Here is a 13,668-nt window from a genome sequence, read left to right on the forward strand (position 1 = left end):
AATAAAGTATCACGTTATAACGTGATACGTTTTACGTTTTTACAATAAACATATCACGTTATAACGTGATAAGGTCCGATTTCTTTTTTATTTGGGTGACAGCTCCACGCTTCCGTAATTAAACCTGTTCTGTTCTATTAAAAATGTGTTTTGGATGTCCAAAACTTTGATTTTTATCTCTAAATGTAAGAAAATTGTATGGACATGTCTAAAACAAAAGGTTATACTGCATTATTTTGCATTTTAAATAACTAAAAGTATGATAAACGAAATTATGTCGAAATTCTTCATCTGCTTCAACTACAATTGAAAAACCTGTTCACCCACCGGTGTCAAGACTGCAAAAGAAATGCGCATGCGCCAGCCGCTGGCTGGACGCACGCGTTCACCCCTTTGCGTCCAGACTGCAAATCAATTGCGCATGTGCAAAGTCTCCGCTAGCTTGTTTGCTGTTATTTAAAATCGAAATTATCAGAGTCAGAAAACTTTACTAATCCCCGAAGGCGATTTGAGTCATCATAGCAACAACGCGTTCAAAGTGCAACAAAAAAAGTACTTAGCAGCAACTTGTTCAAGGTGGTATTCTTAAAGAGCTGTAAGTATGAGAACATGAAATAAGTAATGAATGCCGATTTATGCGAAAGCCGATTTAAAGGCAACAAGTGATTAAGGTACATGTAGCCTACATGTAAACATATATGGAATTTGAATCTGGTCTCTCATGTTGTTCTACAATACACAAAAAGGATGTGCAGAACCAGGACAAAAACAGCTGAACAATAATAATAAAACATATTATACTGATTGATACTGATTATTAATTGAACAAGAAGATGTAGAAGTTATTAAAACAAACAATAAATATTGGATATGAAGTGATTATCGGGGAAGAGAAGGAAGTTTGGGCTTCTCTGCTTGACCCAACCTGGAGATGAATGGATAGATGGATATTTTAGTTCATCTTATATGTTTCTACATTTTTAATGGTTAAATTGTTAAGCCAGAGCTTTCACTTTAAACAGTGATACCAAAAAAAGAAGTTTTTTAGAATGGAAAAAAAAGTTTTTAGAAGAAGGCTGTGGTTTTTTTTATAAAGAAAATATTCTGATACTAAAATACAACTAAATACTAAATTAAGTACTAAATATATGTAATTAATAAAAGGAATATGCTTTTAGACTTTCTACAGATTACACAGAGTAATTTAGATCAGAGAGAAAGTAGAAGTGAGTTTACTGAACACTGACAGAAATCAGGTGGTACATTTATTATATGTGTGTGTACTCTGCACTGTAGCCATCAGTACACTCTAACTTGGTCTACAATGCAAAGCAGGCTCATTTTTATACATTTTTATGCATTATAAAGCAATAAAAGACACTAACAGCGGACATGATAAATGTCTTAGGCTAAATAGTTTTTAACTATATGAATTTTACGTTCTTGTTTGCAGCTGGACTCGCAATCTTATTTTAAAAGAGATTATTTTAAATGCTGCCTTCTCATAAACTTAGACCAATTAAATGATTTCAGTGGAAAAGAATAAAACAGGTAATATTACTGGAAGTAAAATCCAACAATGGCAGCAGAACTTTGTGGGTTAAAAAGGTTTACAGGCTTCCTAAATTCACTTAGAAGGTCACTAATTTGCTTCAGGACAACAGGTCTTGTAAGACTGTGTGAATTTCCCATGTGTCAGATTTACAGTTTGTCTCTTACGTGTGTGTTTATTTGCAGAACTTGTGGTGTCCCTGTTGCTGTGGCGGTGGGAGCATCTGTTCACCCTGCAGCAAAGTTTAGCAAGGGTCCAGGGAAAGTAGTCTATCTATATAAGTCTGTTTTAGGCAACAATTTAAGGAATTATAAGTTTAATTCAATCAATAAATAAATTCCAAAAACCAACAATATGGTCACATAAACAGATGATTTCTTTCGAAAGATGAATGGCATGAAACACTTTTGATGATAAAAGCTGATCAGATTGATGAACGCAAACAGGTGAACATGTCTCCGTTCCCCAACTCTTTCCTATGATGGAAGAATGTGTTTTTGTATGTGTGAGCTGGTGGGCAGATGTCACCACAGCAGCTTGTTGTTTCACATCTGTTCTGTGTGTGTTTGCCATGTTTTCAGCTCCTTAATGGCCAGTTCTTGGTCCCTTTTGGATCCCAGTAAGTAAAAGACAAATCCTGATCAATGTTTAGCATCAGCAGCTGAGCTTCTGTTTGTATGTCCACACTGTCTTCCTGCTGTAAAATGTGTGTGTGTGTTCCTGCAGGATGCCAGCCCGTCCTGCTGCAGCCACCCTGAACCCCTGCCACTCACAGTAAGTTTTCTCTGGATGCTTTCATTCCAGATCTTCTCCTCACTCCTGATCTGTGTCAGTGGATTAAGTTTATGCCTTTTTGTCTCAATAATTCTCTTTAAAATACTTCTTTTTTAACCTGAGTTGCCATGGAAACAGGTCAGCTCTGCTCTGATTGATTTTGTTCTGTTTTGTGGCTGCAGGAGGAGGAAGCGTGATGACAACGACGGGCTGCCATGTGTCAAAAAGCCACGCAACGCCTGAAGCTAACGACGTAAGCCCCACGCCCTGGTGGATCCTGTTGGGTCCTCCACTTGTGCACCACCTTCAGCCCAGACAGACTCCCATCTATTCAGAATTTTAGGGAACTTTTTTGGCCCTAAAATCCTTATATTTGGTTGTTCAGTTAGTTCCTGTTAATAGCAGGAAGCTTGGAGTCATTCTTGACCAGGATTTGTCTTTTAGTGCTCACATCAAACACATCTCTAGAGTAGCTTCATTTCCATCATATCACCAACATAAGGAGCATCCTGTCCTGAAGTGATGCTGAACATCTGGTCCACACATTTTATCCCATCTGTGCTGGACTACTGTAACACCATCTTAAGTGGATCCCCAAACTACTCCCTTAAAATTCTTCAGCTGATCCAAAATGTTGCTGCCAGATTACTGACAAGAAAGAGCACATTTCTCCTGAGTTAGCCTCTCTACATTGGCTCTCTGTAAAAATTTATCTCAAATATCTGATTGTTTCTTATTTCCCATCGTTCCCAAAACATCGGAAAACTTGCGGTACCGAAAATTTCTGAAACTAAAATGGGTGGCAGGACTTTTAGTTTTAGGCAGTAGGCCCGTTCTCTGTCTGTCAGGGGATGAAAAGCTGACACACTGTTAGAAAACTAAAAGTTGACCTAATTTGAAAAAACCTTCTGAGTAATTTATTTATTATCATGATGTCATTCATGTGTCTTTTGTCTCTTGTAGGTGTCTAAGTGGCCGTCTTGAAGTGTGGTTCCAGAGGGTTGACCAGAAGTTCTGGGATCCCGCCTGAGATCACCACTTCACTAAGTTTTACATTTCAATGAAATGTTTAACTTTTGTATATAGTTCACTTTTCTTCTTTGATTTTCTGTTTTTTTTATTCATTTTACATGTAAATAGTTCTGAAATTTAAAATTTCAAAATTTGTTTCCTGTATATACTGTCCCTCTGCAGTGTCCACCATCTGCCTGCAGATCATCCACCTGCAGCCACCACCATCGTGTTGCAAAAAACCAGCCTCACGTCTCCACCTACAGCCACCACCATCGGCTTGCAAAACACCAACCTCCCGTCTCCACCTGCAGCCACCACCATCGGCTTGCAAAACGCCAGCCTCCCTTCTCCACCTGCAGCCACCACAATCGGCTTGCAAAACGCCAGCCTCCCCTCTCCACCTGCAGCTACCAACATCGGCTTGCAGAAGGCCAGCCTCCCGTCTCCACCTGCAGCCACCACCATCGGCATGCAAAACGCCAGCCTCCCCTCTCCGCCTGCAGCCACCAACATCGGCTTGCAGAAGGCCAGCCTCCCCTCTCCACCTGCAGCCACCACCATCGGCTTGCTGAACAACAGCCTCCCGTCTCCATCTGCAGTCACCACCATCGTGTTGCAAAACATTAGCCTCCCGTCTCCGCCTACAGCCACCACCATCGGCTTGCAAAAACCAGCCTCCCGTCTCCACCTGCAGCCACCACCATCGGCTTACAAAACACCAACCTCCCGTCTCCACCTGCAGCCACCACCATCGGCTTGCAATAACCAGCATCCCCTCTCCACCTGCAGCCACCAACATCGGCTTGCAGAAGGCCAGCCTCTCGTCTCCACCTGCAGCCACCACCATCGGCTTGCATAACCCCAGCCTCCCCTCTCCACCTGCAGCCACCACTATCGGCTTGTTGAACACCAGCCTCCCACCTGCAGCCACCACCATCGGCTTACAAAAGGCCAGCCTCCCGTCTCCACCTGCAGCCACGACCATCGGCTTGCAAAACACCAGCCTCTCATCTCCACCTGCAGCCACCACCATCGGCTTGCGGAAGGCCAGCCTCCGCTCTCCACCTGCAGCCACCACCACCGGCTTCCAATTGACCAGCCTCCCATGTCCACCTGCAGCCACCACCATCGGCTTGCAAAACACCAGCCTCTCATCTCCACCTGCAGCCACCACCATGGGCTTGCAGAAGGCCAGCCTCCCGTCTCCACCTTCAGCCACCACCATCGGCTTGCAAAGGGCCAGCCTCCCCTCTCCACCTGCAGCCACCACCATCGGCTTGTTGAACACCAGCCTCCCACCTGCAGCCACCACCACCGGCTTGCAAAAGGCCAGCCTCCCCTCTCCACCTGCAGCCACCACCATCAGCTTTTTACACACCAGCCTCCCGCCTGCAGCCACCACCATCGGCTTGCAAAACACCAGCCTCCCGTCTCCACCTACAGCCACCACCACCGGCTTGCAAAAGGCCAGCCTCCCCTCTCCACCTGCAGCCACCACCATCGGCTTGCAAAACCCCAGCCTCCCCTCTCCACGTGCAGCCACCACCATCGGCTTGCAAAACACCATCATCCCGTCTCCACCTGCAGGAACCACCATTGCCTTTTAAAACATCTGGAAGAAGATCTAACATCGCCTGCAGCCACCACCATGGACTTGCAGAAGGCCAGCCTCCCGTCTCCACCTACAGCCACCACCACTGGCTTGCAACAGGCCAGCCTCCTCTCTCCACCTGCAGCCACCACCATCGGCTTGCAAAACACCAGCCTCCCGTCTCCAGCCTCCCCTCTCCACCTGCAGCCACCACCATCGGCTTGCAAAACACCAGCCTCTCGTCTCCACCTGCAGCCACCACCGTCGGCTTGTAGAAGGCCAGTCTCCCCTCTCCACCTGCAACCACCACCACCGACTTGCAATTGGCCAGCCTCCCGTGTCCACCTGCAGCCACCACCATCGGCTTGCACAACACCAGCCTCTCATCTCCACCTGCAGCTGCCGCCATCGGCTTGCAACAGGCCAGCCTCCCGTCTCCACCTGCAGCCACCACCACCGGCTTGCAACGGGCCAACCTCCCCTCTCCGCCTGCAGCAACCACCACCGGCTTGTAAAAGGCCAGCCTCCTGTCTCCACCTGCAGCCACCACCATCGGCTTGCAAAACACCAGCCTCCCCTCTCCACCTGCAGCCACCACCATCGGCTTGCTGAACACCAGCCTCCCACCTGCGGCCACTACCATCGGCTTTATGTCCACCATCATCCCGTCTCCACTTGCAGGAACCACCATTGGCTTTTAAAACATCTGGAAGAAGATCTAGCATCGCCTGCAGGAACCACCATCATCTTCTTTCGACACACTGAACTTTCCAGCTCGGACCGTTAGAGTCTCCATCCACTGGGACAACGCCTGAGATCACCATCGAAGCCACTTCACTAAGTTTTACATTTAGTTTAACTTTTTTATACAATTCACCATTTTTCTTTAATATTTTCTTGTTTTCATCTTATGTGTAACTAGTTCTGAAACACGATAAGTGAGTTTTTTTCTTTTCTATTTATATTATCCCTCTGCAGTGTCCACCATCCACCTCCGATCTCCACCTGCAGGCACCACCATCGGCTTTCAGAAGGCCAGCCTACCGTCTCCACCTGCAGCCACCACCATCGGCTTCCAAAACACCAGCCTCCCTTCTCCACCTGCAGCCACCGCCGTCAGCTTGCAAAACACCAGCCTCCCCTCTCCACCTGCAGCCACCAATATCGGCTTGCGGAATGCCAGCCTCTCGTCTCCACCTGCAGCCACCACCATCGGCTTGCAAAACACCAGCCTCCCCTCTCCACCTGCAGCCCCCACCATCGGCTTACTGAACACCAGCCTCCCCTCTCCACCTGCAGCCACCACCATCGGCATAAAAAAACCAGCCTCCCCTCTCCACCTGCAGCCACCACCATCGGCTTGCAGAAGGCCAGCCTCTCGTCTCCACCTGCAGCCACCACCATCGGCTTGCAAAAGGCCAGCCTCCCCTCTCCACCTGCAGCCACCACCATCGGCTGGCTAAACACCAGCCTCCCCTCTCCACCTGCAGCCACCACGATCGGCTTACTGAACACCAGCCTCCCACGTGCAGCCACCACCATCGCCTTGCAACAGGCCAGCCTCCCCTCTCCACCTGCAGCCACCACCATCGGCTTGCAAACACCAGCCTCTCGTCTCCACCTGCAGCCACCACCGTCGGCTTGTAGAAGGCCAGTCTCCCCTCTCCACCTACAGCCACCACCACCGGCTTGCAATTGGCCAGGCTCCCGTGTCCACCTGCAGCCACCACCACCGGCTTGCAAAACACCAGCCTCCCCTCTCCACCTGCAGCCACCACCATCGGCTTGCTGAACACCAGCCTCCCACCTGCGGCCCCTACCATCGACTTTATGTCCACCATCATCCCGTCTCCACTTGCAGGAACCACCATTGGCTTTTAAAACATCTGGAAGAAGATCTAGCATCGCCTGCAGGAACCACCGTCATCTTCTTTCGACACACTGAGTGCATCCACTTTCCAGCTCGGACCGTTAGAGTCTCCATCCACTGGGACAACGCCTGAGATCACCATCGAAGCCACTTCACTAAGTTTTACATTTAGTTTAACTTTTTTATACAATTCACCATTTTTCTTTAATGTTTTCTTGTTTTCATCTTATGTGTAACTAGTTCTGAAACACGATAAGTGAGTTTTTTTCTTTTCTATTTATATTATCCCTCTGCAGTGTCCACCATCCACCTCCGATCTCCACCTGCAGGCACCACCATCAGCTTCCAAAACACCAGCCTCCCTTCTCCACCTGCAGCCACCGCCGTCGGCTTGCAAAACGCCAGCCTCCCCTCTCCACCTGCAGCCACCAACATCGGCTTGCGGAATGCCAGCCTCTCGTCTCCACCTGCAGCCACCACCATCGGCTTGCAAAACACCAGCCTCCCCTCTCCACCTGCAGCCCCCACCATCGGCTTACTGAACACCAGCCTCCCCTCTCCACCTGCAGCCACCACCATCGGCATACAAAAACCAGCCTCCCCTCTCCACCTGCAGCCACCACCATCGGCTTGCAGAAGGCCAGCCTCTCGTCTCCACCTGCAGCCACCACCATCGACTTGCAAAAGGCCAGCCTCCCCTCTCCACCTGCAGCCACCACCATCGGCTTGCTAAACACCTGACTCCCCTCTCCACCTGCAGCCACCACGATCGGCTTAGTGAACACCAGCCTCCCACCTGCAGCCACCACCATCGCCTTGCAACAGGCCAGCCTCCCCTCTCCACCTGCAGCCACCATCCTCGGCTTGCAAAACACCAGCCTCTCGTCTCCACCTGCAGCCACCACCATCGGCTTGTAGAGGGCCAGTCTCCCCTCTCCACCTACAGCCACCACCACCGGCTTGCAATTGGCCAGGCTCCCGTGTCCACCTGCAGCCACCACCACCGGCTTGCAAAAGGCCAGCCTCCTCTCTCCACCTGCAGCCACCACCATCGGCTTGCAAAACACCAGCCTCCCCTCTCCACCTGCAGCCACCACCATCGGCTTGCTGAACACCAGCCTCCCACCTGCGGCCACTCCCATCGGCTTTATGACCACCATCATCCCGTCTCCACCTGCAGGAACCATCATTGCCTTTTATAACATCTGGAAGAAGATCTAACATCGCCTGCAGGAACCACCATCATCTTCTTTCGACACACTGACTGCATCCAGTTTCCAGCTCGGACCGTTAGAGTCTCCATCCACTAAGAACAGCGCCTGAGATCACCATCGAAGCCACTTCACTAAGTTTTACATTTAGTTTAACTTTTTTATGCAATTCACCATTTTTCTTTAATCTTTTCTTGTTTTCATCTTATGTGTAACTAGTTCTGAAACACGATAAGTGAGTTTTTTTCTTTTCTATTTATATTATCCCTCTGCAGTGTCCACCATCAACCTCCGATCTCCACCTGCAGGCACCACCATCGGCTTTCAGAAGGCCAGCCTACCGTCTCCACCTGCAGCCACCACCATCGGCTTCCAAAACACCAGCCTCCCTTTTCCAACTGCAGCCACCGCCATCGGCTTGCAAAACACCAGCCTCCCCTCTCCACCTGCAGCCATCAACATCGGCTTGCGGAATGCCAGCCTCTCGTCTCCACCTGCAGCCACCACCATCGGCTTGCAAAACACCAGTCTCCCCTCTCCTCCTGCAGCCACCACCATCGGCTTGCTGAACACCAGCCTCCCACCTGCGGCTACTACCATCGGATTGATGACCACCATAATCCCGTCTCCACTTGCAGGAACCACCATTGGCTTTTAAAACATCTGGAAGAAGTTCTAACATCGCCTGCATGAACCACCATCATCTTCTTTCGACACACTGAGTGCATCCAGTTTCCAGCTCGGACCGTTAGAGTCTCCATCCACTGGGACAGCTCCTGAGATCACCATCGAAGCCACTTCACTAAGTTTTACATTTAGTTTAACTTTTTTATACTATTCACCATTTTTCTTTAATCTTTTCTTGTTTTCATCTTCTGTGTAACTAGTTCTGAAACACGATAAGTGAGTTTTATCCCTCTGCAGTGTCCACCATCCACCTCCGATCTCCACCTGCAGCCACCACCATCGGCTTTCAGAAGGCCAGCCTACCGTCTCCACCTGCAGCCACGGCCATCGGCTTGCAACACACCAGCCTCCCCTCTCAACCTGCAGCCACCAACATCGGCTTGCAAAACACCAGCCTCCCCTCTCCACCTGCAGCCACCAACATCGGCTTGCGGAATGCCAGCCTCTCGTCTCCACCTGCAGCCACCACCATCGGCTTGCAAAACACCAGCCTCCCCTCTCCACCTGCAGCCACCACCATCGGCTTGCTAAACACCTGCGTCCCACCTGCGGCCACCACCATCGGCTTGATGACCACCAGCATCCCGTCTCCACCTGCAGGAACCAACATTGCCTTTTAAAACATCTGGAAGAAGATCTAACATCGCCTGCAGGAACCACCATCATCTTCTTTCGACACACTGAGTGCATCCAGTTTCCAGCTCAGACCGTTAGAGTCTCCATCCACTAAGAACAGCGCCTGAGATCACCATCGAAGCCACTTCACTAAGTTTTACATTAAGTTTAACTTTTTTATACAATTCACCATTTTTCTTTCATCTTTTCTTGTTTTCATCTTATGGGTAACTAGTTCTGAAACACGACAAGTGAGTTTTTTTCTTTTCTATTTATATTTTCCCTCTGCAGTGTCCACCATCCACCTCCGATCTCCACCTGCAGCCACCACCATCGGCTTGCTAAAATCCAGCCTCCGATCTCCACCTGCAGGCAACACCATCGGCTTTCAAAAAGCAGCCTCCCCTCTCCACCTGTAGCCAGCACCACCGTCTTGCAAAAGGCCAGCTTCCCGTCTCCACCTACAGCCACCACCACTGGCTTGCAACAGGCCTGCCTCCCGTCTCCACCTGCAGCCACCACCATCGGCTTGCAAAAGGCCAGCCTCCCCTCTCCACCTGCAGCCACCACCATCAGCTTTTTATACACCAGCCTCCCACCTGCAGCCACCACCATCGGCTTGCAAAACACCAGCCTCCCCTCTCCACCTGCAGCCACCACCATCGGCTTGCTGAACGCCAGCCTCCCACCTGCGGCCACTGCCATCGGCTTGATGACCACCATCATCCCGTCTCCACTTGCAGGAACCACCATTGGCTTTTAAAACATCTGGAAGAAGATCTAACATCGCCTGCAGGAACCACCATCATCTTCTTTCGACACACTGAGTGCATCCAGTTTCCAGCTCGGACCGTTAGAGTCTCCATCCACTAAGAACAGCGCCTGACATCACCATCGAAGCCACTTCACTAAGTTTTACATTTAGTTTAACTTTTTTATACAATTCACCATTTTTCTTTCATCTTTTCTTGTTTTCATCTTATGGGTAACTAGTTCTGAAACACGACAAGTGAGTTTTTTTCTTTTCTATTTATATTTTCCCTCTGCAGTGTCCACCATCCACCTCCGATCTCCACCTGCAGCCACCACCATCGGCTTGCTAAAATCAAGCCTCCGATCTCCACCTGCAGGCACCACCATCGGCTTTCAAAAAGCAGCCTCCCCTCTCTACCTGCAGCCACCACCACCGTCTTGCAAAAGGCCAGCCTCCCGTCTCCACCTACAGCCACCACCACTGGCATGCAACAGGCCTGCCTCCCGTCTCCACCTGCAGCCACCACCATCGGCTTGCAAAAGACCAGCCTCCCCTCTCCACCTGCAGCCACCACCATCATCTTTTTATACACCAGCCTCCCACCTGCTGCCACCACCATCGGCTTGCAAAACACCAGCCTCCCCTCTCCACCTGCAGCCACCACCATCGGCTTGCTGAACGCCAGCCTCCCACCTGCGGCCACTGCCATCGGCTTGATGACCACCATCATCCCGTCTCCACTTGCAGGTACCACCATTGGCTTTTAAAACATCTGGAAGAAGATCTAACATCATCTGCAGGAACCACCATCATCTTCTTTCGACACACTGAGTGCATCCAGTTTCCAGCTCGGACCGTTAGAGTCTCCATCCACTAAGAACAGCGCCTGACATCACCATCGAAGCCACTTCACTAAGTTTTACATTTAACTAGTTCTGAAACACGATGAGTTAGTTTTTTTCTGTTCTATTTATATTATCCCTCTGCAGTGTCCACCATCCACCTCCGATCTCCACCTGCAGCCACCACCATCGGCTTCCTAAAATCCAGCCTCCGGTCTCCACCTGCAGGCACCACCATCGGCTTGCAGAAGGCCAGCCTCCCCTCTCCACCTGCAGCCACCACCACCGGCATGCAAAAGGCCAGCCTCCCCTCTCCACCTTCAGCCACCACCATAAGCTTGTTGAACACCAGCCTCCCACCTGCAGCCACCACCATCGGCTAGCAACAGGCCTGCCTCCCGTCTCCACCTGCAGCCACCACCATCGGCTTGCAAAACACCAGGCTCTCATCTCCACCTGCAGCCACCACCATCGGCTTGCAACACACCAGCCTCCCCTCTCCACCTGCAGCCACCACCATCGGCTTGCTGAACACCAGCCTCCCCTCTCCACCTGCAGCCACCACCATCGGCTTGCACAACACCAGCCTCCCTTCTCCACCTGCAGCCACCACCACCGGCTTGCAAAAGGCCAGCCTCCCGTGTCCACCTACACCCACCACCATCGGCTTGCAACACATCAGCCTTTTGTATCCGCCTGCAGCCACCACCATGGGCTTGCAGAAGGCCATCCTCCCGTCTCCACCTGCAGCCACCACCACCGGCTTGCAAAAGGCCAGCCTCCCGTCTCCACCTGCAGCCACCACCATCGGCTTGCAAAAGGCCAGCCTCCCGTCTCCACCTGCAGCCACCACCATCGGCTTGCAAAAGGCCAGCCTCCCCTCTCCACCTGCAGCCACCACCATCAGCTTTTTAAACACCAGCCTCCCACCTGCAGCCACCACCATCGGCTTGCAAAACACCAGCCTCCCGTCTTCACCTGCAGCCACCACCACCGGCTTTCAACAGGCCAGCCTCCCTTCTCTACCTGCAGCTACCACCACTGGCTTGCTGAACACCAGCCTCCCCTCTCCACCTGCAGCCACCACCATCGGCTTGCTGAACACCAGCCTCCCCTCTCCACCTGCAGCCACTACCATCGGCTTGATGACCACCATCACCCTCTCTCCACTTGCAGGAACCACCATTGGCTTTTACAACATCTGGAAGAAGATATAGCATCGCCTGCAGGAACCATCATCATCTTCTTTCGACACACTGAGTGCATCCAGTTTCCAGCTCGGACCGTTAGAGTCTCCATCCACTAAGAACAGCGCCTGAGATCACCATCGAAGCCACTTCACTAAGTTTTACATTTTGTTTAACTTTTTTATACAATTCACCATTTTTCTTTAATGTTTTCTTGTTTTCATTTTGTGTGTAACTAGTTCTGAAACACGATAAGTGAGTTTTTTTCTTTTCTATTTTTATTATGCCTCTGCAGTGTCCACCATCCACCTCCGATCTCCACCTGCAGCCACCACCATCGGCTTGCAAAAATCCAGCCTCCGGTCTCCACCTGCAGCCACCACCATCGGCTTGCAAAAGGCCAGCCTCCCGTCTCCACCTGCAGCCACCACCATCGGCTTACAATACCAGCCTCCCCTCTCCACCTGCAGCCACCACCATGGGCTTTCAGAAGGCCAGCCTCCCGTCTCCACGTGCAGCCACCACCATAATCTTGTTGTACACCAACCTCTCACCTGCAGCCACCACCATCGGCTTGCAAAAGGCCAGCCTCGCGTCTCCACCTGCAGCCACCACCATCGGCTTGCAAAACACCAGCCTCCTCTCTCAACTGCAGCCACCACCACCGGCTTGGAAAAGCCCAGCCTCCCGTGTCGACCTGCACCCACCACCATCTGCTTGCAAAACACCAGCCTCCCGTCTCCACCTGCAGCCACCACCCTAAGCTTGTTGAACACCAGCCTCCCACCTGCAGCCACCACCAAGTTTTACATTTTGTTTAACTTTTTTATACAATTCACCATTTTTTATTAATGTTTTCTTGTTTTCATCTTATGTGTAACTAGTGCTGAAACACGATAAGTGAGTTTTTTTCTGTTCTATTTATATTTTCCCTCTGCAGTGTCCACCATCCACCTCCGATCTCCACCTGCAGCCACCACCATCGGCTTGCAAAAATCCAGCCTCCGGTCTCCACCTGCAGGCACCACCATCGGCTTGCAAAAACCAACCTCCCCTCTCCACCTGCAGCCACTTTCGGCTTGCAAAACACCAACCTCCCCTCTCCACCTGCAGCCACCAACATCGGCTTGCAAAACACCAGCCTCCCCTCTCCACCTGCAGCCACCACTATCGTCTTGCAAAACACCAGCCTCCCCTCTCCACCTGCAGCCACCACCATCGGCTTGCTGAACACCAGCCTCCCACCTGCAGCCACCACCATCGTCTTGCAAAACACCAGCCTCCCCTCTCCACCTGCAGCCACCACCATCGGCTTGCAAAACACCAGCCTCTCGTCTCCACCTGCAGCCACCACCATCGGCTTGCAGAAGGCCAGCCTCCCCTCTCCACCTGCAGCCACCACCACCGGCTTGCAATTGGCCAGCCTCCCGTCTCCACCTGCAGCCACCACCATGGGCTTGCAGCTGGCCAGCCTCCCGTCTCCACCTGCAGCCACCACCACCGGCATGCAAAAGGCCAGCCTCCCCTCTCCACCTGCAGCCACCACCATCAGCTTTTTAAACACCAGCCTC

At 51.2% G+C, this 13,668-nt stretch overlaps 1 long non-coding RNA gene across 1 annotated transcript; it reads left to right on the top strand.

The window, feature by feature from the left end:
* The first annotated feature begins 2,139 nt into the window (after window positions 1-2,139).
* On the top strand, window positions 2,140-3,438 carry LOC121656860. The gene is made up of 4 exons (XR_006013483.1): window positions 2,140-2,171; window positions 2,279-2,330; window positions 2,509-2,579; window positions 3,290-3,438. It is a non-coding gene; the product is annotated as an uncharacterized LOC121656860 (long non-coding RNA).
* The last annotated feature ends 10,230 nt before the right edge of the window (window positions 3,439-13,668 follow it).

Source organism: Melanotaenia boesemani, chromosome 17 (assembly GCF_017639745.1).
Source record: "Melanotaenia boesemani isolate fMelBoe1 chromosome 17, fMelBoe1.pri, whole genome shotgun sequence".
Classification (NCBI taxonomy): domain Eukaryota; kingdom Metazoa; phylum Chordata; class Actinopteri; order Atheriniformes; family Melanotaeniidae; genus Melanotaenia; species Melanotaenia boesemani.